Below are 27,689 nucleotides of genomic sequence, written 5' to 3'. Positions count from 1 at the left end.
AGCAGCGCCAAGGTTCAACTTCTGCCAGTACCCAGATGTTAACTGAGATGCTCTGTCCACAATTAACCTAAACTACAGACAGGTCTCGGGAGCTTGGAAGCGCAGCCTGTCCGCACTCCTCCACCATCTTTCTTCTCTAATTTTTATAATTTTATTATATTTTATTGATTATGCTATTACAGCTGTCCCAATTTTTCCCCCTTTGCCCCCTCCACCCAGCAACCCCCACTCTGTGAGACAATCCCCACACACCATTTTTCATGTCCATGGATCATGCATATAAATTTCTTAGCTACTCCATTTCTTATACTGTACTTTACATCCCCATGGCTATTAATTTTTATTAACACACCTTATGATACTACATGTAGGCAAACAGGAGAGAGAAGTAAAAAATGGTCAATAAATACATAAATATATTTATATCAAAATGAAAAAGAAATTTTCATATTTATTCTAGTCCTTGTTTTTGGAAATGACTTCATGATTGTAGCTGGTTTATATAACAACCGCTTCCATTACTCATTTCAAAGTCTCTTTGCTTGATTTTCTATAAAATGAGCTTCTTATTTAGGGGTGATGCTATGTGGAATGCTCTAAGTTGAATAAGGAATTCTCCAAGTCCACCACTGTGATTTTGGTAGAAGCATTGCAGGCATCAAAGTCAAATCCATATTCAGAGTATCTGTTCAGCTGGGAAAAAAGATCTTGCCAATACCCAGAGAAAATTGATACATGTGTTCTGCAAAACATCATTAAGAATGATTGCTGACTTCTCATTAGAAGCAAGAGATATAATTACTTAAGAACTCCAAGCATGTTGCCATATTAACCCTTTTACCCCTTGCCTTTGCCCTCTCTGCCTGTAATACTATCTACCCAAATATCTGTATGATGTACCTCTAAATTTTCTTGACAAATGTCACTACTTTGTGAAGCTTTTATCTAAATCTCTATTTTTCTCCCTTGGGAATCAGACTCTAGCATATCCCAAGTGTCAAGAAAGAAGTTCTTTCCTGAAGCACTGCCACCTGGTGTCCTGCTGAAATATTTTGTGATGCTTACACTGGCTTCCCTGCTGCCCTCCAGTGTTCATGGCTTAACTGTGGCAAACCCTAGTCATAATAGGAGCTACCATTGCTGAAGCAGTCAGTAACCTTCTCACTGCAGTAATCACAAAAGAGAGAATTCAGGAGGACTGGTTGATTTTTTTGTTTTTTGCTCTTCCAGATGTGAAAATGACTTCAAAATGATGAATATACTACATGGGATGATTTAACTGTAGAGTAATAAGACGTCTTGAAAATAAAACTTTTCATTTCGCATGAATTGGGAGGTTTGTTATTTTTCCCTCTATTAAGTGAAATTGTGTCTATTGTTCTGTCCTTTGTTGTAGTACAGAAGTATACTGAGAAGTGGGTGCAAGAGCCAATGATGAGAAAAAAAAAACCTTGTAGGGAACAATGCTTAATGCTTGTTAGAATATACAACCCAATCTTTCAACATCACATTCAAATGCATTAATCTACCATTAAGAAACATGATAGACCATATATACTTAGGGTCATAAATGAAATATGCTATGTAAATTACGAAATACACCTCAGAAATATTTTGAGCTCTATCTTGTGGATAGAATCCACTGCAATTTCATTTCAGATGTGTATTTCAACCCCTCAATATTTTATACATTGCATGCAACTGGTTGAGTGCTAAGATAAGAAAGTTATTGTACTGGGTGATTTGCATGTGTGTTTTCATTTAATTTTTATTGACATTCTTCAATGTTAATTTTATCCTCCTTTATGGGGTTAGTGTGGCAAAGTGCTTGAGACCAAAGAGACTTGGGTTGGATTTCTTGATCTACCACTCATTAGTTGAGTGACCTTGGGTAAATTACTTAATAATTTCTATGCTTCAGTTTCTTCATCCTTACAAAGTGAGTATTGATAATATCTATCACCCAGGGCTATTATAAAAAGTTAATATGATGGTAAATGCCAATGCTTAGCCCAATGTCCAACAGAAAGACACTGGCTACTTACAGAAAAGAAAATTGAACTTAAGAGAGTTAAATACCTTGTCTGGTGTCACAGAGATAATATTTAGGTGGAATCTTCCCTCCATAACCTGTTTACAACAGATACCTTTCTTCACCTCAAGAGTTATAATTTCAATGCAATATTGTTCTATCTTCATAATGCTTATCACTATTTAAAAATACCTTATTTTTAAAAAATCCATTTATTTAATTTTTTCTCCTCCTACTGCCTTTTATATTCTCTTTACTACTGCAACTTCTCTGTCTGAAAAATACCTAGTAAACAGAGGGCACAATAGATATATATTTGTTGAATGAATATGCAAAAGATAAAATTATTTTGAGTCCTTGCAATTCAAACATTAATATAAAAGATTAAGCTGAACTAATCTTTGTGTTGTTTATTTAGAATTGTCAAGATCTCTACCCTGCAAGTCAGTTAAGGTAAGATTTAATTTATGCAATATACCTAGTGGTTAACTGGCTTGGTCTCTATTTCAAGTAAATTGGGTAGCTATATCTTACAACACTCTGCCCTACTAGTTGGAGGAATTCTCCCTCTGTTAGAGGTATACATTCTTGTTCTCAGCACTTCTCCAATATGTGGATAAATTTTTCAGTGGATCAGTATTTTCATTAGAAACAATCTTCACAGTAAGTGGGCTTTCTGAATGGTGCAGTCATGCCCTTACTCTTTGATCCCCGAATCATCTGAATGCTATAATCTGGAAAAAAACAGAAGCTTGACTTGGAATAGCTTGTTTGTCTAGCAGCCCATGGCTAAGTGTAGCCCCTACACTTCTAAATTAGGAGATATTAATGAGGTGCTTCAGGATTTTCTTTATTTTTTTATTTTTATTTTTTTGAACCGCTGCGAGGGTCACACAGGCCCCAGGTTTTTCTTTATTAACCATAATTCCATCTCTTTTCTTGGGAAGGAAATCTAGAAGTTACACATTGAGACATCTTCCAATTCTGTTCCATTTTTCAGAACATGATTTTAGTTTTGTTATGCTGAAGGCACTGTTTCTTAGTATTAGCACTACCTCATGTTGTGTCCTTTGTTTATTTCAGTTGTTCCCCAGAAAGAAGGTATTCAAGTTATTACATAACAGAAAGAGTTGGTCCACCCTGTGCTAGCAGAGTCAAACACTAAACACCAAGAATTGAAGTGGAGAGAAATTGGTTATTTTATCATAAATGGTGTCACCCAGGAGAACAGAAAGTTAATAATACTCAAAAGCCTGAATTTTCTGATCCAGCGTTCTGGGTGGGTTTTTAAGGGTATATGGGGAATTGGTATGGAAAAGCACTAGTGGGGCAAGTTTTAATTGGAGGACCTTGGAGCATGGCCATTTACGCTAAGAAGTGACTACACAGGATCTTCCTGGACAACAGGACCCTCTGCTTCTGAAAGGGTTCCAGTGTTCAAGCTCTGGTTATGTCTCAGTCCTTTGGTTGGGGGTTGGGGGTGAGACTTTGGTTCTGGGTGCAGCTGGAGGTCAAATTCCTCTCTTCTGTGCATGTCTTGGCTTCATGACTTGTGGGTTTGGTCTGTTGTCTCTGAAATGCAACTCATATATAGTTAAACAGGATAGGACCATTTTGAGCTGGTTCTATGGTTACAGAGTCAATTATTACTACCAAGTTCCTAGAAGTTAGATTTATAAAACTTCCTTGGAGAAATCTTATTATCTAACTATGTTTTGAGCTCACAGGGAATAGATAACATTGCTTTTATAATTTTCAGAACTCCTCAGAAATTCTAGATACAAATCACTGTTCAAACATGTGTATGTTAAATTGAACTACATTATACTTAGACTGTGGTAGGTAAGATAGACCATGATTCTTATTTACTTTCAAACAACTTCATTGAGGTATTCTTTACATTCTATAAAATTCATCCATTTTGAATTTATACTTCAGCGATTTTTAGTAAATTAACTGTTATGAAACCATTACCATAATATAGTTTTAGCATTTTTATCACTCCCAAAAGGTCCATCAGGCCCAGTTACAGTTAATCCTTATTTCCACCCTGGTCCCAGGCAACCACTGATCTACTTTATATTTTTATGTTTCTTCTCCGAATATTTCATATAAATGGAATTATTCAATATGCGATATCTTGTGTCTGGCTTCTTTTTCTTAATCTAATGTTTTTGAGATTCACCTATATTGTAACATTTATTAGCATTTAACTCCTTTCTATTGCCAAATAGTTGTCCATTGATGGATATACCATATTTTGTTTATCCATTCACTAGCAGATAGATATTTGGATTATTCCCCTTTTTCTGGCCATTAGGAAGAATAACCACAAAATAGACTCTTGTTCCTTTTAGGACATGTCTCCTCTGAGATTAAAACATTTACTGAGCATCATAATGTAAGTGGCATGGCAGATTCCAAACAATCATAGACTCCAGAGCCAGATGGATATGTGTTCTAATTCTTATTATGCCACCTGCCAGATAATTGACCTCAAATTAATTATTTAATCTCTTGTTTTAATTGTGTGATTTTGTATAAGAATAATGTACACAAAACAAAAGATTGTTTAGCACATAGTGCTTGTGCACATTCATAATCTGGGTGGATATAAAAATCTTTAAAACTTTGTAAATTCATATAGAAGATTCTTAACCAAAGTACTTTCCCTAATAGATTGCTGTTCCACCTATAGCTCTCTCTAAAATTAATAGCAGTCTATGGTTGGATAGCCCACTTCTGAAAAAATTATCAACTCTCTTTGTGGTGTGAACTCATGGGGGATTTCCTCAATGTTTATGAAGTTTGCCCCAAGAAAGCACTGTTTGATCCTTCCTTTTGAACCACACAGGAAACTGAATCTAGGGCAGAATTAGTTGGTGTATTTCTAGGGCATTCACAGGAGCTTTTCTCTGATTTGCTTGGCAATCAGGTGCAGAATCCTGTTTTCTGAAGCAGAATATTCCACAGATCTACACTGCAGAAAGTTACTTTTCTGAGGATACTCAGGCAGGATAAATGGAGAACAATCTTTTGCCAGCCTCATTATTAATTCTATGGCTTCATCTTGCCCGTAAGTCCTTGGGTTGCTGAAGACATTCTTAACAATATGGGGTGGGGGGGGGGGAAGGAGGACGATGCAGTCAGGCACCTCTAGGTTTTACTTGAGACTATACAAAGAAAATGAAAACTCTGTAGAGAAACCAGTTTCCATGTTTCACCTTGTCTTTCTGAACAGGAGTGAGCAGCGAACTGAATGTGGAACAGAGTCCTCAGTCACTGTGTGTTCAGGAAGGAGAGAGCGCTGAATTCTCCTGCTCTTTCCCTTCCAGCTCTTTTTATGCTTTACACTGGTACAGATGGGAACCTGCAAAAAGCCCCAAGATCCTGTTTGTAATTACTTTAAATGGAGATGTAAAGAAGGAAGGACGGATTAGAGCCACTCTTAATACTACGAAGGGTTTTAGCTACTTGAACATCAAAGAATCCCAGCCTGAAGACTCAGCCACATACCTCTGTGCCTTTGGCACAGTGCTTTTAAGGCACCTGCAGCCCATACACAAACCCATGGCTGGTGCTATTCAGCTCCCAGTGTTGATGAAGAGTCATGTGTTGGGTGGAAAAGGCAAATCCAATGAATTACAGTGTATTCAATAATCAGGGGAAATGCAAGCATAGAGAAACAAACATTTTAGTCATTGTAGTTCCCTCAACTAATAATTGGACTGTTACTAAACACTACTAATCTTGACTCCCACCATTATATTAGACATATCATTGAGTTGACTCTTTTGCTTCCTCTTCTGGCAAGATTCCAAAAGAGCTAGATAGTTACTCAAGCCTATCTAAAGTAACCTGGTTAAACTAGGGTGATATTTACCTCTCATTGTTGCTACTTCCTAAAAGATAGTCCTTCTATCAAATTTCTTCACATGCAGAAATGGAACGCATGGATATGCTCTCTTATCAAACACCTGGCATGAAAACCTGCATGTTTCATACCAGAACAGACAATGTTGTCTCACTTAACTCATTGGGGATTTTGATTTTAGTTTACTTTAACCTTCTCCCTTCATGAACATCTGTATGTCATTTCTTCTTATATGTGGCTATTTGCGTTTTTTTTTTTTAAATCACTTGTGATACTGAAATAAGCATTGATAAGGGAAATTCACCACTAAACTTGATCTATTCTCCAGCTTGTACCATGATTGTGATATTGAATAAATAGTTAAACTTGCTTCTGAGCCTCTTCATCTATTTTTATTTATATTTTAGAGAGCAAGGAAGGGAGGGACAAAGTGAGGGAGAGAAACATCAATGCAAGAGAGACACAGTGATCCATTGCCTTTCGTATGCACCCAACTGAGGGCCAAACCCACAACCCAGGTATGGGCCCTGCCTGGGAATCGAACTGGCAACCTTTTGGTTTGCAGGATGATGTCCAATGAACTGAGTCACACCAGCTGGGGTTGGGTCTCTTCATCTAATAGCTTGAGTTTCAGCTATCCCCAACATGTACATTAATAACTACTTAGCCAGCTCCTGTCCAATTTCCTAAGTTTTGCTGTAATTACTCTCTCTCTCTCTTTCTTTTTGTAGTTAGATATCTCATTATTGTCATTATCACATGTTTAGGCAAAAAATAACACATATTTCAAAAACAATATTGAGCTGCACACAAATCCCTCAAACTGGACCCAATTTAAGAGACATACACATGGAAAGATTTTTTTTTAATTATTCACAAGGCGGTATTAAATCTTTTTGCCAGACTAGGACTGGTTGAATCTGTTGTTATTTGAATTGGAAGTATATAGCACAGGACTGAGTGAGGAGAACCTATGGTACACTAGTTCCTGCTGCTGGTCAACTTCCCAAACTGGTCCCCATTGTTAATGGAATAAAGATTAGTGGAAAACTTTCTAACATTTTCAATAATGATCCTAAGGCTTTAGCTAACTTCATCTGTAGAAAAAAAGAACATAGAAAAAAAAAAAAACGAAGAAGGTTCGTGTGTGCATTGCTGAAACACGATGTTCCACAGCACTTTTCATGTTAGTGTTACCAAAACCCAAGGTTGTGTGCCCGATGCTTCAAAAGGCCAAAACTCAAAACCCCAGAGTTTAGAGTAAGGAAATGTTTATTGATTAAAAATATGCCAACCGAGAAGATGGGAGACCCAGCGGCCTCTCAAACCTATCTTGTTGGACTAGGTTAAGGGTTTTTAAGGGGTCAGAGGGAGTAGACATGCGGAAGTGCTGGTGGGTAAAGTTTAATCTGGAGGACCTTGGATCTTAAAGAGGTGTCAACACCAGATTTTCTGGACAATGGACTCTTGGCTTCTGAAATGGTTCCAGTGTTGAAGCTGGGGGCGGGGGGCGGTGGAGGTATGAGACTTTGGTTCCAGGTATAGTTGGAGGTTGAATTTCTTTTCCTTTGTGCATGACTTGCAGTTTTGGTCTGTTTTCTCTGAAAAACAACTCAGTATCTTGTTAAACATGATAGGACTATTTTGAGCTGGTCCTGTGGTTACAATAGAACATATAGAAATTGATTACAGTTATACAACACTTCCATACAGAATGCTACTTAAAACTGACCCATGACTCCACCTTCCTTGGGCCCTTGCTTGCCTTAGAATGCAAAGGATGAGGTTTTTCCCACACATGTAACAAATTCCTGGATACAGTGGCACATGACTTGGAAAATCTACTATTACAAACATGGGAAAAATGTAAATCTCAAGTGCAGAATCCTTACAAAATATATCCATATATTTATGAAAGTCATGCATAGCCAAGAAAAAAAGACCAAACTTAGTCTCTTTAGGTTCTGAAATTGATCTGAAATTAACATTTTGTTAAATTTTAATTATTTATAGAGACACAGGCATACCCTTGTAATAAATAGCCCCTTATTTCTTTTTTAGAGTTTATTCAGATGGAGTGAGAAGATAAGTGACATATAAAAATCACAATGATGGACTTCCAGTCAAGATGAAAGTTTAGGTAAAAACACTCTACCTCCTCATACAACTACAGAAAAAATTACAGCTAGACCTCAAAACAAATATCATCCAGAACTGTCAGAAAACTGAGCTGTATGGAAGTGTGACAACCAAGGATTTAGAGAAGACACATTCATTCAAATGGATAGGAGGGGTAGATATGCAGAGATGGGTGGAGAGGCATGAAAATGAGGTGTGGCACAGAGAGGGGGCGCAAAAGGTGGTCTCACATTCATGTGTGGTAGATAAAAATTGGAAGGGATACCTTGGAAATGAGGGATCCCAGCACCAGGCCAGACCACACAGCCCAGGATTCCAGTGACAGGAAGATAAATAGCCATAGCTTCTGGTTGTAAAAACCAGTGGGGGTTAGGACAGTTGAAGAAACAGAGACTTTCAGGACACCCTTCTTAAAGGGTCCACATGGACTTAGAATTTATACAGACCCACAGCCTCTGGGATTCAGTGCCACGGCAACAGCTGAAGGGGCATCAGTTGCATACAGGGAGAAAGTGAAGTGACTGGAAATAGGGCAAGCACTGGGCAAACCTCCAGAAGCCAGGCAGTGACATTGTTCCCTTTCTGAGTCCTCTGCCCATACAGAGCCACAAAGTGGTGAAGTGGGTTGCCTTGCCTTAGTGATTGCCTAAGGCTCTGCCCCACACAATTTACAGGTTCCTTTTCTACAATAGGCCATGCTACTGAGACAGGTAGTCAAAGCAGCTCCACTTAATACAAAGAAGCAAACACAAGGAGGCAAAGAAATATTGCCCAAATGAAAGACTGTCAGCTTATTTCTCAAAAAACTTTGCGGTCTTATTGGGACTCCTTTGTAGGTAACTCTCTTCTTTTCTTTTGCTGCTTTTAAGATTCTCTCTTTATCTTTAACCTTTGGCATTTTAACTTTGATGTGTCTTGGTGTTGTCTTCATTGGGTCCAACTTGTTTGGGACTCTCTATGCTTCCTGCACTTGTATGTCTGTTTCCTTCACTAAATTGGGGAAGTTTTCTTTCATTATTTTTTCAAATAAGTTTTCAATTTCTTGCTCTTCTTCTCCCCCTTCTGTCGCCCTTATGATTTGGATGTCGGTATGTTTAAAGTTGTCCCAGAGGTTTCTAATTCTCTCCTGTTTTTTTCAATTCTTGTTTTCTCTTCCTGTTTTGAGTGAATGTTTATTTCTTCCTTTTGTTCCTTATTTCTCTACTCCTTGCTTGCTACTTTCCTAATTCAGGCATTCAGCACCTCTAACTTGGATGATTGCAATGACCTTCTGCAATATTGTAATTTATAAGAAAATATATGCATGTCATTCAGATAACCAAAATATATTTCTCAATTATATTTGGCCTTTTTCCAAGGCTCTGGCTCACAGCTCCTAAAGCCCTTCGAATTTCCTGTGATAAGAGCAATAAACTTATATTTTGTATGTTAATTAGGTGATTTTTAAAGAGTCCTTAGGTAACATAATTTTCACTTTTTCCCCTCCACCTTTAGGGAGGGGAGAAGGGTTAGAGATTGACTCCAATTGCTAATGGCCAATGATTTAATCAATTACACCTATGTAATGTGACCTCCACAAAACCCAAAGAGTTCAGAAAATTTCTGGGTTAGTGAATGTGTGGAGGTGCCTGGAGAGGGCATGAAAACTTTGCTCCCTTTCTTCATACCTCACCCTATGCATCTCATCCATCTGGCTGTTCATGAGTTATATTTGTTTATAATAAATTGATAATGTTTTTCTGAGTTCTGTGAAGTACTCTAGCAAATTAATCAAACCTGAAGATGGGGTCTTGGGAACCTTTGATTTATAGCCAATCAGTCAGAAGTACAGGTAACAATCTTGGCTTGGACTGGCATCTGAAGTGTGGGTCAGGAGTTGGGGTGGAGGCCCTCTTATAAGACTGAACCTTTAATCTAATGCTATCTCTGGGTAGTGTCATAATAGAGTTGAATTGTAAGAGACCCAGCTGGTGTTCTGAGAACTGCTTTTTGGTTTGGGGGACACCACCCCTCCACAAACACACACATTAGAATTGAGTTCAAGAACCTATCTACCTCCTAATTGTATTCCTATTTCTAGTTGAATCTAACTTCTTCATAGCCACTAGATTTATTGCTGAGTTGTCCAAAATGTTCATTTGTTCTTTTCTGTAAGATTGTTCTAGTAGTGCTTAGTTGTCTTTAACGTCATTTGAAACAGTTTTGTTGTGTTGTATTGTGACAGATGTCATATCAGCATGCATTAAAAAAAAAACTTACCTAAATTGGTGAATTTTTGCGTAGCCATTTTAATATTGAAGATGAAAGAATATATACAATGTTTTCAGCATACTATGCTTTGTTACTTAAAAAAAGGTAACAATGCAACTGAAGCACCAAAAAAGATTTGTGCAGTGTATGGAGAAGGTGCAGTGACTAATTAATTAAACATGTCAAAAGTGATTTGTGAAGTGTCGTGCTGGAGATTTCTCACTGGACAATGCTAGTTGATAGAAAGCAAATCGAGATGTTAATTGAGAACAATCAATGTTCTACTACACATGAGATAACCAACATACTCAAAATATCCAAATAAATAAAGTCTTTGGTAAAAATGAAAAATTGTCTTTATTTTATGGAAAAACTAAATGGACTCTTTGGTCAACCCAATATAAGGTATGTATATGATCAGACCACCTCCTTTTTTTTTTTTTTTTTATAATGAGGACAAAGAAGTTGTAAAGATAAATTTCTATATTAAAAGAGACAAGGTCACTTCACAGTTTTTCCCTCAGTTCTCTTGTATTTTCATTGTCCACCACTTTCCACCATACACTCCAGATGTATATCAGCCATTTTAAAATTCTAACCACTTACACACACACTAAGGTCTTTCCTAAGTCTGTGCCTTTGCAGATGCTCTCTTTTCTACCCAGAAAATACTGTTTCCATTGTAAAATGCACACAAATCTACTCACCCTTCAGGCAGTATTGTTTAGTTATTATCTGAAATTTCATAGCATAACACTTGTAACATTTTATTATAAATACGTTTGCATCTCGCCCTCTCTTAAAATAGTTTTAACAATAATATTTGCTACTTAGATCTACCTTATATTTATATATTCAGTCAAAGCATTTCTTACTAGGAGTGTAGAGGTTCCTTTTACTCCTTAAATCACTACGTGATCAGGTCCATCCTCTTCATTTAGCAAATTTTTACTTCAATCATAAACTCCACAGAGTGGTTACAACAGAGACCATGGTGTGACTTGGGGAAAAGCAAACTTCTGTGTGAGACTTTCCTGTCTTGGTTTACATCCTCCTCTGTGAACTGTAGTAGCTGCTGTTCTACATGAAGATGACAGGACTTTTGAAACATCCACAGGTATCCCTTCTAGACTCCTTGTTCTCTGGAGATGCATAAGGTGTCTTCATTACCATGGGACTGACAGTTTGTCTTCATTTTCAAACCCAAATGCAGTATCCTTAAGAAGGAAAAAGTATTCCAATGGTATGTATTTCAAAAAAAGTTTATCTTAACTGATAAGATTTTCATTTTTTAGTACATGCTAAAATTCTTATTCTGTTTTTATATTTTTCTTTCATTCAGATTCAATGAAGTGTTGATATTTTTGCCATTAATACATTACATGGCAAAGTTTCAAAGACAGAGTTCCTATAGTGGGTTAAATGGTGGGTCCCGAAAAGGTATGTTTAAATCCTAATCCATAGAAATGGTGAATATGAATTTTAGACAAAGAGCCTTTGGAAATATAATTAAGTTAAAAATATCAAGATAAGATTATACTGGATTATTTAAGTAGGTCTTAAATCCAATGACAGGTATCCTTTTAGGACACACACAGATGAGAAGGTCTTGTGAGGCCTTCTCAATGGAGACAAAAAATGGAGTTATGCAGCCACAAGCCAAGGAAGACCTGGAGGAACCAGAATCTGGAAGAGGCAAGGAAGAATTTCTCCCTAGAGCATTCAAGGGAAGCATGGCTCTGTTTACACCTTGATTTCAGACTTCTGGACTCCAGCGGCGGCGGCAGCTGTCCATCTCGAGAGACGATGGTGTAGCTTCTTAAGAGTCTATCTGCACCGCCGAGAATGGCTGTGCAGTCCGACTCGGGAGTGACACGGTATCTGTCTCCTCCCGTGTTGAATCGACATCTTGCGATGACGCTGGAGTGTCCTCTCCAGTGAAGCTGAAGCTACAGAGCCTGGGCAGGGTGATATGGAGGGTCTGCTGTTGCCCATGCAGCAGACCCCCCCTCTCTTCGCAGCTGAAGGGTCCAAGGGAAAGACGGAGTCAATACAGCTTGGGTTCAGGTGCGCCGCAGGAGTTGCCGGTGTTGACTACAACATCAAACCGCCTTAGGGACTCCGGCTCCGGATTTTCTGTCGGGGTTTACTCCCTTAGCCTTTCCCCTGAAGAGGTATGCCACAAGGCAGCGGAGGTTTTTTGGAGTCAGAGTTTTCCTTCTCTGTGGACTCCAGCACTATAAGATAATAAATTTTTATTATTTTGATCCATGATATTTGAGGTAATTTGTTATGGTAAACCCAGGAAATTACTACAGTCTCCCAAAAGTAACATTTCTAAATATCTACAGTCACCTTTTGAATGTTTACACTCATGAAGGCTACATTTAGATTGGTGTTTGGAATATTTTGAGTTCAAAATCTTACATATCATATATGCAAATGCATATTTTTAAATAATTCAAAAAGTATTTGAGTGTCCACTATTTATCAGGTATTAGTTTCTGGGAATATGGTAATGGGCAGTACACAAATATTCATTGAGTGCCTACCACATATTTAAGACTTTACTTGTGATACACCAGTGCACACAGCGGGCCAAAATCCTTGTTTCCCTAGACCCTACATTCTAGAGGAACTTGATGAGATAGTGGAAATGTTCTATATCTGTACTGCCTCATAGCCATAAGTCATATGTGTCTATAGAGCACTTAAAATGTGGCTAGTATAAGTGAGAAATTACATTTTAAATTTTATTAAATTTTACATAATTTAAATTTAAGTAGCCTCTTGTGGTTAGTAGCCACCATATAGGATAGCAGAAGTTCTTGAGGATGATACATGTGTCCAGCTCAGACAATTAACAGGTCGTTATAATACAGGGTGACAAGTGCTGTGGTAAGTGAGACTGGACTTCTGTGGAGCCCTAGAAAGCCATTTCACCCAAGTATCTTATTTTTTGAAAACTTCTTAGAGAAATTCGTATCTGGTAGGTAAGGCTATTATTTTCAAATTACATTGATTTAAAAAAAAAAAACTCTGATATGTGGGAAAGCAACCAAATGAGAGTATAGGAGCTATAAACTAGATAATTCACAACTTGGGTAATCTGTATGACAACAGAGAAACAGATACTTCTTATCTTCCATTTTGAGATCATGGGTGGACTAACAATAAATGAGTCCTTCTCACATTTTCCAAAATGTTTGTGACCTAATATGCTCCACTAGTACACACATGAACACACACTACATGATTCCAGAGAAAACTGGGAATGATGGATGAAACTTTTTTCCCTTCTGATGCCCTAGTTTTAAATTACAGAATTCATTTGTAAAAGGCAAATGTCCTCCCCCTAAACAATATCAGCACTAGTAAACACTTACTTTCTAAATCTTAACATATATATCAATTGGATTATAAAATAGTTACTAGGAAAGGGTTATAAATTCGCCATCTTTGAGTCCAGTCACAGGGAAGCAGAGACCCCAGTCTGAAGGTAGGTGGGTAAAATAGTGTTAAGTCTGATTGACTGTCTCAAATTGCTGTGATTTCTTTCCCTTTTCTTTCCTAAGGCATTGATGGACCACATTTCTTTGAACCTGGAAGCAGCATGTACAAGACAAACCCACTTAAGAGTAGTCAGATTTAGCAACTCTTCTAAAGAGAAAGAAAAGGCAGAAGCTACTTGTAGTAACAGTGTTGATCTAATGGATGCACATATGACCTTGAGTTTGAGATTTCTCTGATTGTTTCCAGAGAATTTGAAATTGTAGGATATCACCTGCAGGCATTTTCAAGAATGAGATGTTCTGCCTAAGAGCAAAGAATTGGTAAAGAAAAGAAAAAAACTAAACTAAACTATTAAGAAGGAAGATGGGGAGATCAGGTTGGGGAAGGGAGAGAGAACTGAAAAAATGAGAAAAATAGACAAGAAGAATGAGAGAGACGATGGTAGCTGAGATAACAGAGATTTGATCAGACTTACTCTGATGCCTCCCATTATTTTCCTGAACAGAAGTGAATGGACAACAGGTAAATCAAATCCCTCAATTCTGGCTTCTACAGGAGGGAGAGAACTTCACCACATACTGCAAATCCTGAAGCACTTTTAACAGCTGACAGTGGTACAACAAAGTCCTGGGGGGAGTCCTGTTCTCTTGATAATATGAGTCAAAGGGGGAGCAGTGAAGATGCCGAAAAGATGACAGCTTGGTGTGGGGAGACTAGAAAGGACAGCTCCCTGCACATCACGGTCACCCAGACCGCAGATGTAGGACCTTATTTGTGCGCGGAGGCACAGTGCTCTCGGAGAACCTGCTGCCTGTCCTCAAACCTTGCTGTGAGGCTACAGGAACAGCTCCCCATCTCTCTTTGGAGCAGAAATCAGAGGAAGCTGAAGTTGCAATGTCTATGAAGAAATAAAATTTTAATTTAAAAATATCTCCAGGTTCAGATGGTTTTATTGGAGAATTTTACAAAATATTTGAAGAGTTCACATGAATTCTACACAACCACTTTCAGAAAATAGAAAGAAGAAAATAATCTCTAACTCCTTTTACGAAGCTAGTACTACCCTGATACCAAAATCAGACCAAGAATACACAAAAAAGAAAACTACAGAGAAATTTCCCTCATGAATATGGACAATTTCTTAACAAAAATATTAGCAAGTAGAATTCATATTTTTAAAAATACATTTTAAAGATTAGTTTTCATTGATGCAAGCCTGCTTCAATATTTGAAAATTAATTAATGGAAACCACCATATTAACAGGCTAAAAGGGAAAACTCACATGATCACATTAATCTATGCAGAACAAAGAAATGCATCTATCCAGAAAAAAAAAAAAAAACCCTCTGAGAAACACAGAAATAGTGGGGACCTTCCCAAAAGCTAATAGTATGCTCACTGGTAAAAGACTATATACTTTTCCCCTAAGAAAAAGAATAAAGAAAAGATAGCCCTTCTCATCACTTTCATTTAACATAGTATTAGATGTTCTAGTTAAATAAAACAAATAAAAGTAAAGACAATCATATAGATCAGAAAAGAAGTAACACTTCCATTACATTCAGGTACCATGATTGTCTATTTAGGAAATCCTAAAGAATATACATTTAAAAAAACCTCCTAAAATTATCAAGTGAGTTCAGCAAGGTCACAGGATACAAGATAAACATACAAAAATCAAATGTATTTCTATATACTAGCAAAGAAGATGTGGAGACCTAAATTAAAAATGAAATACCGGAGTCAGGCGGAGAGCGGATCTCTGCCCGCTGGCAGAGATGGGACTCGACCAAGTGGCATTGGCGCTGAAGGACAGGAGACAGCGTGCTGCCGGGCAAGTGAGAACATAATTCTCCTTTATATTTTTCTCTAGTGGACGGTGGAGAGGGGAGGAAAGTTTGGGGGTGGTAGGCCGTTCTGGAGGAGTCCAGGCACAGAGGCGCGCTCATCCACTCCCCAACCCTACCCTTGGGTCGCGGGGGCGCGCATAGGGAAGTGCTCTCACTCACTGGCCCAGGTGCGCGGGGCCGTGAGTCCAGGCGTCCCTCGGACACTCCCCAATGGACATAAGATCAGTGCCCCTACAGGCACAGGGAGGGCCCACTGAACAGGCAGAGAACCGTGCACAGACACCCCTAGACAGCTCCCGTGGGCGCAGGGCCCCAGGCCGGAAAGCAGACCACTAGCGCAGGCTCTGTTTGTGCCCGCCCAGACGGGTGAGGGAAGGCGGGCGGCTGCAGCACGGGAACAGCGGGAGGAGGCGACCCACGGACGCTCGCTTCCACTGAGCACAAGTGTCCCCGGCCCTGCCCTAAGAGGCCAGAGACCAACTCCCAGAGCTCGGCTCAGCGGGACTGAGGGCACGGGGCGGCGCGCGAGCGCTAAAGCACCTCAGCCCGGGTTCAGTGGGTGCCAATCCCGGGGAAAGCTCTCGGGCCGCCCGCGAGTGCAGGGACGCGCGCAGGGACTCCTCGGTGCGAACGCGGAACTGCCGCAGCCCAGCGACAGCAGGAGCCAATCCCGGGGAAAGCGCTCGGGCCTCCCGCGAGGGCAGGGATGCGCGCAGGGACACCTCGGCGCGAACGGGGAACCACCGCGGCCCAGCAGCAGTAGGCTCCAACCGCGGGGCAAACTCTTGGGCCGCCCAAGCGTGCAGGGGCTCATGCGCAAGGGCTCGCGCGCAAGGGCACCTCAACTGGCTCCAGCGGGCAGCAAGGGAGCGCGCCGTGCCGGCAACCGCGGGCACGCACCATAGCGGCAACCAGGGGCGCACACCAGTCCTGCAAAAAACAAGAACCTCTGACCTGCCACACTAGACCAGCTGCGGACCCAGAAAAAGAAGGCAACACACCAAGGCTAAAACGGAGTAAAAACGTCGCTTTTTTTTTTTTTTCCCAAATTTTTTCTCCCTTGTTCTTTCTTTCTTCTTAATTATTTCTTTTCTTTCCTTCTTTCTTTATTCTTTTCCTGGGGTTTTTTTGGGGGGTTTTTGGGGGGTATATATATATATATTTTTTTTTTCTTTCAATTTTTTTCTCTCTTTTTTCTTTCTTTCTTTCTTCTTTCTTCTTTCTTTTCTATCTTTCTTTGTTCCTTTCTTTCTTACCTTTTGGGTTTTTTGGGGGGGTTTGTGGTAAATTTTTTATTTTATTCTCTTTCTCTCTTTCTTCTATTTTCTTGGGGATTTTTGGGGGGGGGGTGTTTTTCCTTCACCTCTTCCAATAATAACAAACTTTATCTCTAACGTGTTGCATATAACCTCTCCTTCTCATCCTTTCTCTTTAATCGTTGTTTATTCGTATGTGTGTCTAGCTTAGCCCCCCTATCACTCTAAATAATATAATATAATTACTATATAAACCCAAATACAATACAATCCCACTTTCTTACTATATTATGTATTTTTCTATCCTTTTCTTCTATTTTTATTAACATACAATGTAAATATTACTAACTGGCTTGCACAGTCTCAAATATTATTAATCTATCACCCCCTCTATCAAAAATTATATTTTTCCTCCCCAAAAACAACTCTTATCTATTCTTTTTTTTTTTTTCCAGGTTATATATTTATTTCAGACTCCAGAGTCATAGAATTTACAGTTTTTCTGGCCAGACATCAAATATAGCCTTAATAAGAGATATTTTTTACCATTTAATTCACTTTCTTTAATTACACCAGGTGCCTGGGCTATTTTATTTTATGGAAACTGCTAAATTTTTTGAAACCCACTTAAAAAAGACTGCAAAACTGAACTTAAACATGAGCTCATTTCTAATTTTAATGTTTTGAAATCATCTGTTTTGCTAGATAGATTTGTTTCATTTTTAGGGGGCAATTAAATTAGAATTGTGTTTAGAGTACTCTGTCTTTAAGTTATTGCTATGATTATGACAATGTGAATTAATAACCTTATGTTTCCTCTAAGAAAATTTCAACCTTGTATTTTCAACATTCAGGTCATACTCCAGAAGCAAATTTCACGCTGGGAAAATCGCATTTCCTTTCTTAGAACATATTTGCTCTAAAGGACAATACTACAACTTAAACAGAGCTTCTTCAAACTCTCTGCTGGCTTTCCAATTCATTATAGGACAAAGTGCAACCAGATTGGTCTCCCAAGATTCACATGGTCCTTGACTACCCCTGCAGTGTCACTGTTAGTCAGTTCCTTGACTGTCTTTTACCCTAAAGACAAATGTAATCTATTTCCCAAAATTCATCCTGCTGTTTAACCTTTCTGTGACATTGGCCATGCTTCCTTTGAAAATATTTGCCTCTGCCCTTTTTTCTAGATCTAGAGAACTGAATGTTTTATCTTTTGAAGCTTTTTCCGATTCTGTTAAGGAGAGCTAACCGCACCCTCTTATCTTGATCTATGCACACATCTCTGTTACAACACTATAGTGTATTGCACATATACACGCTCCCTTATCAGTCTGTTCACTCTCTGAGAGCAGGTTTCTCTTACACACTTTTGTATTTTCTGTATCTAGAACAAGACCCAGCCCCAAGTCATCTACCATCTCTAGTCTAGCAACCTTGGTGAACATTGACCTGTATTAGGAATATAATTGCCAGTTTTCTATTTCATAGTGGTGTTTTGGTCAAGGCCATAGGAACACTAGAATCTTGTGTTGTCAGCTTCCCAAGGCTTTTTGTGTAATACAGAAAAACGGGTAGAATTTGAATCAGAGAACTTTAATTGTTACACAAGCATCCAATTATTAAAAAGAGAATTCTGGTATAAGGCTACATTGGAATGCATGGTTAGATTCAAGGGTTTAAGTGCGATCTTCTTCCCCTCTGACTATTCAATTGGAGCAAATCCTGAAAAGCCAGACATCTCCACATCAAGTTATATGGAATGACTGAGAGTGCTATTAAAATAAATATGGTCCAGTTAGTTATTGACTCTGACTAATCAGGTCTTTCCTTGTAGGAGATAGAAGGGTCAAAGCAGTGAAGGCATAGAGACTGTGAAATTGACTTCTTCCTACTTTGTGTACATTGTAAGGTGTCTGCATAGGTAACAATACATTCCAGTTAGATTGTAATGTCTTCCCAGACTGTAAAACTCTAATGTGTAGCATTAAAGTTGTTTGTGGTAAATTTGGAGAAACACAAGTAATTTTTTATCTGAAAATAATAGTTAATATTTGTTTAGAACTTTTTATGTGTCAGGCACTTATTTTGTACACTTAGTAAAGATTAACTCATTTAATTCCCACAATAATTTTATGAAACAGAAACAATTATAACCACAACCTTGAAACTAATATGTTTGGTAGCTTATCTAAAGTAACAAAAGTAGTAAATGGCAGACCAAGTACTTAAACCCAGGCAGTTTGCTTTGGAGTCTTAGCCTTTATTTGGCCACTATACTACATTGCAAAGAGTAGAATGGCAGATAAGTACCAGCTGCTATGCCAAATCCTGGACATATAATGGGGATTGAAATAAACATGGCATTTCTTCTCATTAGGCCCATAGTCAAATGAGAAATATAGGACATTATAATACTGTGTGATGGAAATACCCATGTATGGGGGGTCTCAGATTCATACTTTGTGGAAGAAGCAAAGTTTGACAAGTTGATTAGGTCAAGCAGAATGGGTCAGGAAGGGGCTGGGGTACTGGCATTAGCAAAAGCATGTGAAGAGAGAAAACATGACAGCTTTAGGGAATTTAAGTTAGAAGCAAGAATACTACAGTTTCATGAGTCATTTTAAAGAGTTAGGATTTTATTTTGGCATGTTTAGTTTGAGGTGTCTGTTGAACATCCACCTAGAGGTCTCTGTCTATAATTCATAAAGAGATTTGGGCTGGAAATGTTTATTTGGGAGTTATTAATGTAGAAGCAAAAATGTAAACCACAGGGTAGATGAGAATGTATAAAAAAATAAGAAGACAGAAATCAGACTAAGTAGCACCCAAAATTAACGAGTTTCAAGGGATGAAAAGCTCAGAATATGAGGATAGAAGGGAAACATTGAGAGAAAGTGAATATGATATCATTGAGTTCTAGGATTACAGAGAATTCCAAGGAAGAGCAAAAGCTCAATAGTAACTAAGACTGCCAGGATAAGGATTGGAAGTGTGTACTAGATTTAGCAGCAAGGTAGTCTCACTGGGTGAGAACAGCTTCAAACAAGTAGAGGTGGAAGCCACTTTGCAAGAGGTTGGGAGTGCACGGGAAATGAGAAAGAAAACTGTGAGCAGAGACAACTCTCTCAAGAGGTTTGGCTACCTGTGTGGACGGGGTAGAACGGAATGAAATTGTGTGGTCCTGTGAGGCCTTTGCTTTTTATTGGCTTATCACCTGAATTAAGTTATAAACATTGAAAAGAAATTTTATGTCTTCTATTTCTTTTATCCACAATACTCAAACAGTAACTCATATATATTAAATGATTAATAAACGCGAAGATGGATTATTCAGGGCATTGATTTATTTTATTAAAAAGCAGTATCTTTCATATATGATAGAGTTGTACTACAAGTTCATATCAATTTACTACATACCCTATGTGTATATAACCATATTATAGTAATTAATATTGTTGATATCCCTGTGTCAACAAAAGAAACAAAGACTTTATAAAAAATAAAATATAAGATATATTGGATTAAGAATTAAATTGCACGTTATTCAGTTAATTGGCATATTTAGTAACACAGACTATTTAATACCCTAATCTTTCTTAAGGGAAGGGAATTTAACTTATATGCAAGATTTTATTTTGTAGAGTTTATTGATTGTGAATTTTAATCAATATAACACTTATATGTGTGACTTAAGAAATTATAATGGTAAGAAGAATCTAATTTATAACATATGTCTAGTTGTAATCTTGAAATTCAAAGATTTGAACGTTTTATTTGTAAGGTATTGCTTTTAATGGGAAAATTTGACAGAACTTTATACATAAAATGGAAACACTTTTATCTACAATGATGGTCACATAGTTTTAAAGAGTTTTCATGATTTTAAATTGACCATCTTGTCAACTTGTCTACATTATCTTCTCTATTAATATTGCACTTCATCCCTTTTAAAATAAAAAAAAAAAACCTAAAAAAACATACATACGGCCCTACAATTTGTGAGGATTTTTGCTATCATTTAATAAATTAGAAAATTGCATTTCAGGCAACTATCTGCATATTGGAAATTATTCAGTAGACACAGTAGCTGTGGTTTGAAAGTCTACAAATTGTGTTGTCTAGTATAATGATATGCTTGTAATTACATTGAGCGAATTGTTTTTGATATTTTATTTTTTTATTTTTTTTTTCAGATTTAATGTGTTTTATTGATTAAAATATTACATTTGTGCCAATTTCCCTTCCCTCTGCTCCCCTCCACCCGGTGGCCCCCCTCCCTCCAGTTGTCCCCCCCTTTTAGATTATGTCCATTAGTTGTGCATACAGTTCCTCCCAATCTCTCTTCGTCTATTCCATTCCTTCCTACCTTGATCCCCAATTCCTATATCATCTCCCTCCCTTTCCCCATTCCCCCTCCCTGTTGACCTCCCCCCAATATGCTTCCCGTACCCACAGTTCCTCTTCCACTCTCGTTGCCTATTTAGTTTGCCTTTGTTTCATCTCCCTAGCTTCTGTTTTTTTTTAAACCAGTCCCTTTAACATCTCATATAACAGTGGTTTGGATCTAATGAACTCTTTCAGTTTTATTTTGTCCTGGAAACACTTTCTCTGTCCTTCTATTCTGAATGACAATTTCGCTGGATAGAGTATTCGTGGTTGTAGGTTTTGGATTTTCATTACTTTGAATATTTCTTGCCAGTCTCTTCTTGCCTGTAGGGTTTCCCTTGAGAAGTCAGCTGATAGTCTAATTGGGACCCCTTTGTACATAATTCTTTTCTTCTCTCTTGCTGCTTTTAAGATTCTCTCTTTATCGTTAATTTTTGACATTTTGATTATAGTGTGTCTTGGAGTGGTTCTCCCTGGGTCCAGTCTCTTGGGAACTCTCCTTGCTTCCTGGACCTGCAGGTCTATTCCCTTCCCCAAGTCTGGGAAGTTCTCCTTTATTATATTTTCACTCAATTTTTCAAGTTCTAGTTCATCTTCCTCATTCTCTGGCAAACCAATGATTCTTATGTTGGGCCTTTTATAGCTGTCCCAGAGGTTTCTGATCCTCTCATTGTTGCTTCCTATTTCCTCTCGCTGCATTGGTTGACTGCTTGTTCCTTCTCCATATTCCAGTTTGTTGAAATGAACTCTGGATTCCTCACCTTCTGTCTCGTATGTGGTTTTGTTCCTTTCGTTATGAAAGATTTTCGCTTCTTTCATATCTTTTTCCTGCTCTTTTGTGAATTCTGTAAGCCACCTGATAACAATGGCCCAGAACTGAGCCTCTGACAGGTTTCTTATCTGTTCATCTGTCAGGTTCTCTATCTGCTGTCTGGTGAGTTGTGCCACCGGGATCTCTATATTTGTCTGCCACATTTTGACAGATGCGCTTTGTTTTCCTGGGCCGGCTGTCCGGGGCGGTGCCTGTGTACGCGTCACAAATCAGCGACCGGCGCCTGCCTGTCTGCGACCTATTTCGCAGCCCTGTGGTGCTTTCTGTGGGGGCGGGGGTCCAAGATGGATTCACACAGTTATTCAGCTAGGAGACCGGGATCCGTCCTCCCGCCCCCCTGGGCCTCACTGTTCAAGGCGATGCGGCGGCCGCTCTCCCCAGCGCCGGAGTCGGGCACGCCAGGGGCTTGATTGGAGTCCCGCACGCCAGGGGCTTGATTGCCTCCGGGATTTTTCGCCGCCCCGCCCGCCGCTCCGCAAACAGCTTTGCCTTCTTTAACTCTTACCTGCCCAAATGGCACCGCTGGTTTATAACTTCATGTGTTGGGCTTCCGTGTAGTTTTATTTTCTGGAATTTCTAGTTATCCTTTGTTTTGAAGTAGTTGTATTCCTCTATAGTTGTAGAGGGAGACCTAGCGTGTCCGTCTAAGCCTCCATCTTGGCCGAAAGTCGATATCTATTCTTCTTATAGTATAAAAGCTCTAATCTCTTTACATTTATATTAATATGGGCTAGTTGGCTAACGATAGCAGGATAGAGTGGGGGATACTTTTTGAGGGTGTGGGTCTCCTGCCTGGGCTGTGTGTTTATGTCTTTAACAGCATATCCACAAAAGAACTCAAGACAAAGCGGATAGAGTGATTCTCAACCAACTAGCCAGAAGGAAGATCCTATCAAAGAACATCTGAAATATAACCGAACAGCATAAACAAACGACATAAAGGATAACTCAAGAACATCAGGCTCAGGATATCAAAGAGACTCCACCACTGAAACTCCCAGACCTTCGATAAAGAATATTACACCACAAAGGAGAGAAGTCAAAGCAGACTACCCTCCCACAAAAATAAATAAATAAATAAATAAATAAATAAATAAAAACAAAAAGAATCCAACATGGTAAGATGCAAAAATAACCCCTCAATGAAAAGAAAAGAGGAATCCTCAGAAAGAGAGATAGATGAAATAGACATAGCCCAAATGTCAGACATGGAATTCAAAACAATGGTGGTAAAGAAGCTCAATATATTCGACATCCTTAAAATCAACTATGACAACCTTCAAGGAAGTTACCAACAGCTCCAAGAAAATTACAGGGAACTTGCAGAGAACTACACCAGCATAAAAAAAGACATAGAAATTGTTAACAAGAACCAGGAAGAACTTAAGAATACAATCTCTGAACTGAAAAACACAGTAGAATCAGTGAAAAGCAGACTAAACGAAGCAGAGGCTCGGATTAGTGAGTTAGAAGATAATGTAGAGAAAAACTCCCAGACAATACAGCAAAATGAAAAACGATTGAAAAAATATGAACAAGATGTAAGGGAATTACAGGATAGCATTAGGAAAAATAATTTAAGGATCATCGGAATATGAGAGGAAGAAGAAAAGGAACATGGAATTGAAAATCTGATAGGAGAAATAGTGACAGAAAAATTTCCGAACCTGATGAGAGAAAAAGCTATGCAAGTCCAAGAAGCACTGAGAGTTCCAATCAAGAGGAACCCCCAAAAACCCACTCCAAGGCACATCATAGTTAAAATGGCAACATTCCAAGACAAAGAGAGAATCCTAAAAGCAGCAAGAGAAAAGCAGCAAATAACATACAAGGGAGCTCTGATAAGGCTGTCAACTGATTTCTCAACAGAAACATTACAAGCCAGAAGGGAATGGTCAAAAATATTTCAAGCAATGAAAAACAAAGGCCTACAACCAAGAATACTCTACCCAGCAAGACTCTCATTCAAAATAGAAGGTGAAATAAGAAGTTTCTCAGACAAAGGAAGACTGAAAGAATACATCTCCAACAAACCAGCATTGCAAGAAATGCTAAAGGGAGTGTTCTAAGAAAAAAGAAGGACAAAACAAGAGAGGAGAGGAACAGAGGTACAAAGGGAAATGAATAAATACACGTCAATAATAACCTTAAATGTAAATGGATTAAATGCTCCCATTAAAAGACATAGGGTAATGGAATGGATAAGAAAACAGGATCCACATATTTGCTGTCTACAAGAAACACACCTGAAAACAAAAGATTTACACAGACTGAAAGTAAAGGGATATAAAAAAATATTCCAAGCAAACGGACCAGAAAAAAAAGCCGGGGTAGCAGTTCTCATATCAGACAAAATGGATTTCAAAGCAAGGACAATAAAAAGAGACAAAGAAGGACATTTCATAATACTTAAAGGAACAATCCATCAAGAATATATGACTTTGATAAACATATATGCACCCAACATAGGAGCACCCAAATACATAAAGCAAATACTAGAAGACCACGAAAAGGATATCAACAACAACACACTCATAGTAGGGGACTTCAACACTCCATTATCAACAATAGACAGATCATCAAAGCAAAGAAACACCAAGGATATACAGGCATTGAACAACACACTAAACCACATGGATCTAACTGATATATATAGAACTTTTCACCCCAAAGAAGCAAAATATACATTCTTTTCAAGTGCACATGGGACATTTTCAAAGATAGACCACATGATAGGTCACAAAACAAGCCTCAACAAATTCAAGAAAATTGAAATTATATCAAGCATCTTTTCAGATCACAATGCCTTGAAACTAGAAATCAACCTCAGAAAAAAAAAATCAAAGACACCCAAACTCATGGAGATTGAATAACATGCTATTAAATAATGAATGGGTTAACAATGACATCAAAGAAGAAGTCAAGAAATTTCTAGAAACTAATGATAATGAGCACACAACAACCCAAAACCTGTGGGACACAGCAAAAGCAGTCCTAAGAGGGAAGTTCATAGCAATACAGGCATATATGAAAAGGATAGAAGAATCTCAAATAAAAAACCTAACCACAATGCTACAAGAACTAGAACAACAACAACAAACAAAGCCTAGGGCAAGAAGAAGGAATGAAATCATCAAGATCAGAGCAAAACTAAATGACATAGAGACTAAACAAACAATCCAAAAGATCGACAAAACTTGGAGCTGGTTCTTCGAAAAAATCAACAAAATCGACAAGCCTCCAGCCAGTCTAATCAAGAAAAAAAGAGAGAAGACACAAATAAACAAAATCAGAAATGAAAGAGGAGAAATCACGACTGATACCTCAGAAATACAAATGATAGTTAGAAATTACTTCAGATAACTGTATGACAACAAATTTGACAATCTAGAAGAAATGGACAAATTTCTAGAAACATACAACCTTCCAAAACTGAATCAAGAAGTGGAAAGTCTCAACAAACCAATAACAAAAAAGGAAATTGAAACAGTAATCCAAAATCTCCCGGCACACAAAAGCCCTGGACCGGATGGCTTCACAGGTGAATTCTACAAAACATTCAGGGAAGAACTAACTCCTATCCTCCTCAAACTGTTCCAAAAAATCCAAGAAGAGGGGAAAATCCCAAACTCTTTCTATGAAGCCAGTATTATCCTAATCCCCAAACCAGGTCAAGACACAACAAAGAAAGAAAACTACAGGCCAATATCACTGATGAACATCGATGCTAAAATCCTCAATAAAATATTGGCAAACAGGATCCAGCAATACATCAAAAAGATCATACATCATGATCAAGTGGGCTTCATTCCAGGGATGCAAGGATGGTTTAATATTCGCAAATCAATAAATATAATACATCACCTAAACAGAATGAAAGACAAAAATCACATGATCATTTCAATAGATGCAGAAAAAGCATTTGATAAAGTACAACACCCATTTATGATGAAAACACTCAACAAAATGGGAATAAAGGGAGCATATCTTAACATAATTAAGGCTATATATGAGAAGCCTGAGGCCAACATCATACTCAATGGACAAAAACTGAAAGCATTCCCCCTGAACTCAGGAACTAGACAAGGTTGTCCACTCTCTCCACTCCTTTTCAACATAGTGTTGGAAGTCCTAGCCACAGCAATCAGACAAGAAAAGGAAATAAAAGGCATCCAAATTGGGAAAGAGGAAGTAAAACTTTCATTATATGCAGATGACATGATAGTATACCTAGAAAATCCTATAAACTCCACTAAAAGACTACTCGATATAATAAGTGAATTTGGCAAAATCGCAGGGTACAAAATAAATATACAGAAATCTAAGGCATTTCTGTACACCAACAATAAAATAGCAGAGACAGAGACAAAAAAGAAAATACCATTTACTATAGCAACAAGAAAAATAAAGTACCTAGGAGTAAACTTAACCAAAGAGATAAAAGACCTGTACTCTGAAAATTACATAACATTGAAGAAAGAAATTAAGGAAGAAACAAATAAATGGAAGCAAATACCATGTTCTTGGATGGGAAGAATCAACATCATCAAAATGGCCATAGTACCCAAAGCAATTTACAGATTCAATGCAATCCCTATTAAAATACCAATGACATATTTCACAGACCTAGAACAAATACTCCATAAATTCATATGGAACCAAAAAAGACCCCGAATAGCAAAAGCAATCTTGAGACAGAAGAACACAGCAGGAGGAATCACAACACCAGATATCAAACAATACTACAAAGCCACTGTAATCAAAACAGTATGGTACTGGCATAAGAACAGACATATAGATCAGTGGAACAGAATAGAGAGTCCAGAAATAAACCCAGGCCTCTATGGTCAACTAATCTTTGATAAAGGAGGAAGGAACATAAAATGGAGTGAGAAGAGCCTCTTTAACAAATGGTGCTGGGAGAACTGGATAGGGACCTGCAAAAAAATGAAACTAGACCACCAACTTACACCACACACAAGAATAAACTCAAGATGGATCAAAGACTTAAATGTAAGCCGTGACACCATAAAATTCCTAGAGGAAAACATAGGCAAGAAAATATCAGATATCTCACGTAACAATCTCTTCACGGATACATCTCCTAAAGCAAGAGAAATAAAGGAAAAAATAAATAAATGGGATTACATCAAACTGAAGAGTTTCTGCTCAGCAAAAGAAAACATCAGCAAGATGAAAAGGAAACCAACCATATGGGAAAACATATTTGCCAATGACATCACAGACAGGGGACTGATTTCAAAATATATAAAGAGCTGATACGACTCAACATCAAGAAAACAAACAACCCAATTAAAAAATGGCCAAGGGACCTGAACAAACACTTCTCCAAAGAGGACATACAGAAGGTCCATAGACACATGAAAAAATGCTCAACATCATTAGCCATCAGGGAGATGCAAATAAAAACCACAATGAGATACCATTTTACACCAGTCAGAATGGCCATCATCAACAAATCAACAAGCAACAAGTGCTGGCGAGGATGTGGAGAAACGGGAACCCTACTGCACTATTGGTGGGAATGCAGAC

Source organism: Furipterus horrens, unplaced genomic scaffold, assembly GCF_987537825.1.
Source record: "Furipterus horrens unplaced genomic scaffold, mFurHor1.1.pri manual_scaffold_3, whole genome shotgun sequence".
In the NCBI taxonomy this organism is placed as follows: Eukaryota; Metazoa; Chordata; class Mammalia; order Chiroptera; family Furipteridae; genus Furipterus; species Furipterus horrens.
This window is presented reverse-complemented; position numbering follows the sequence as displayed.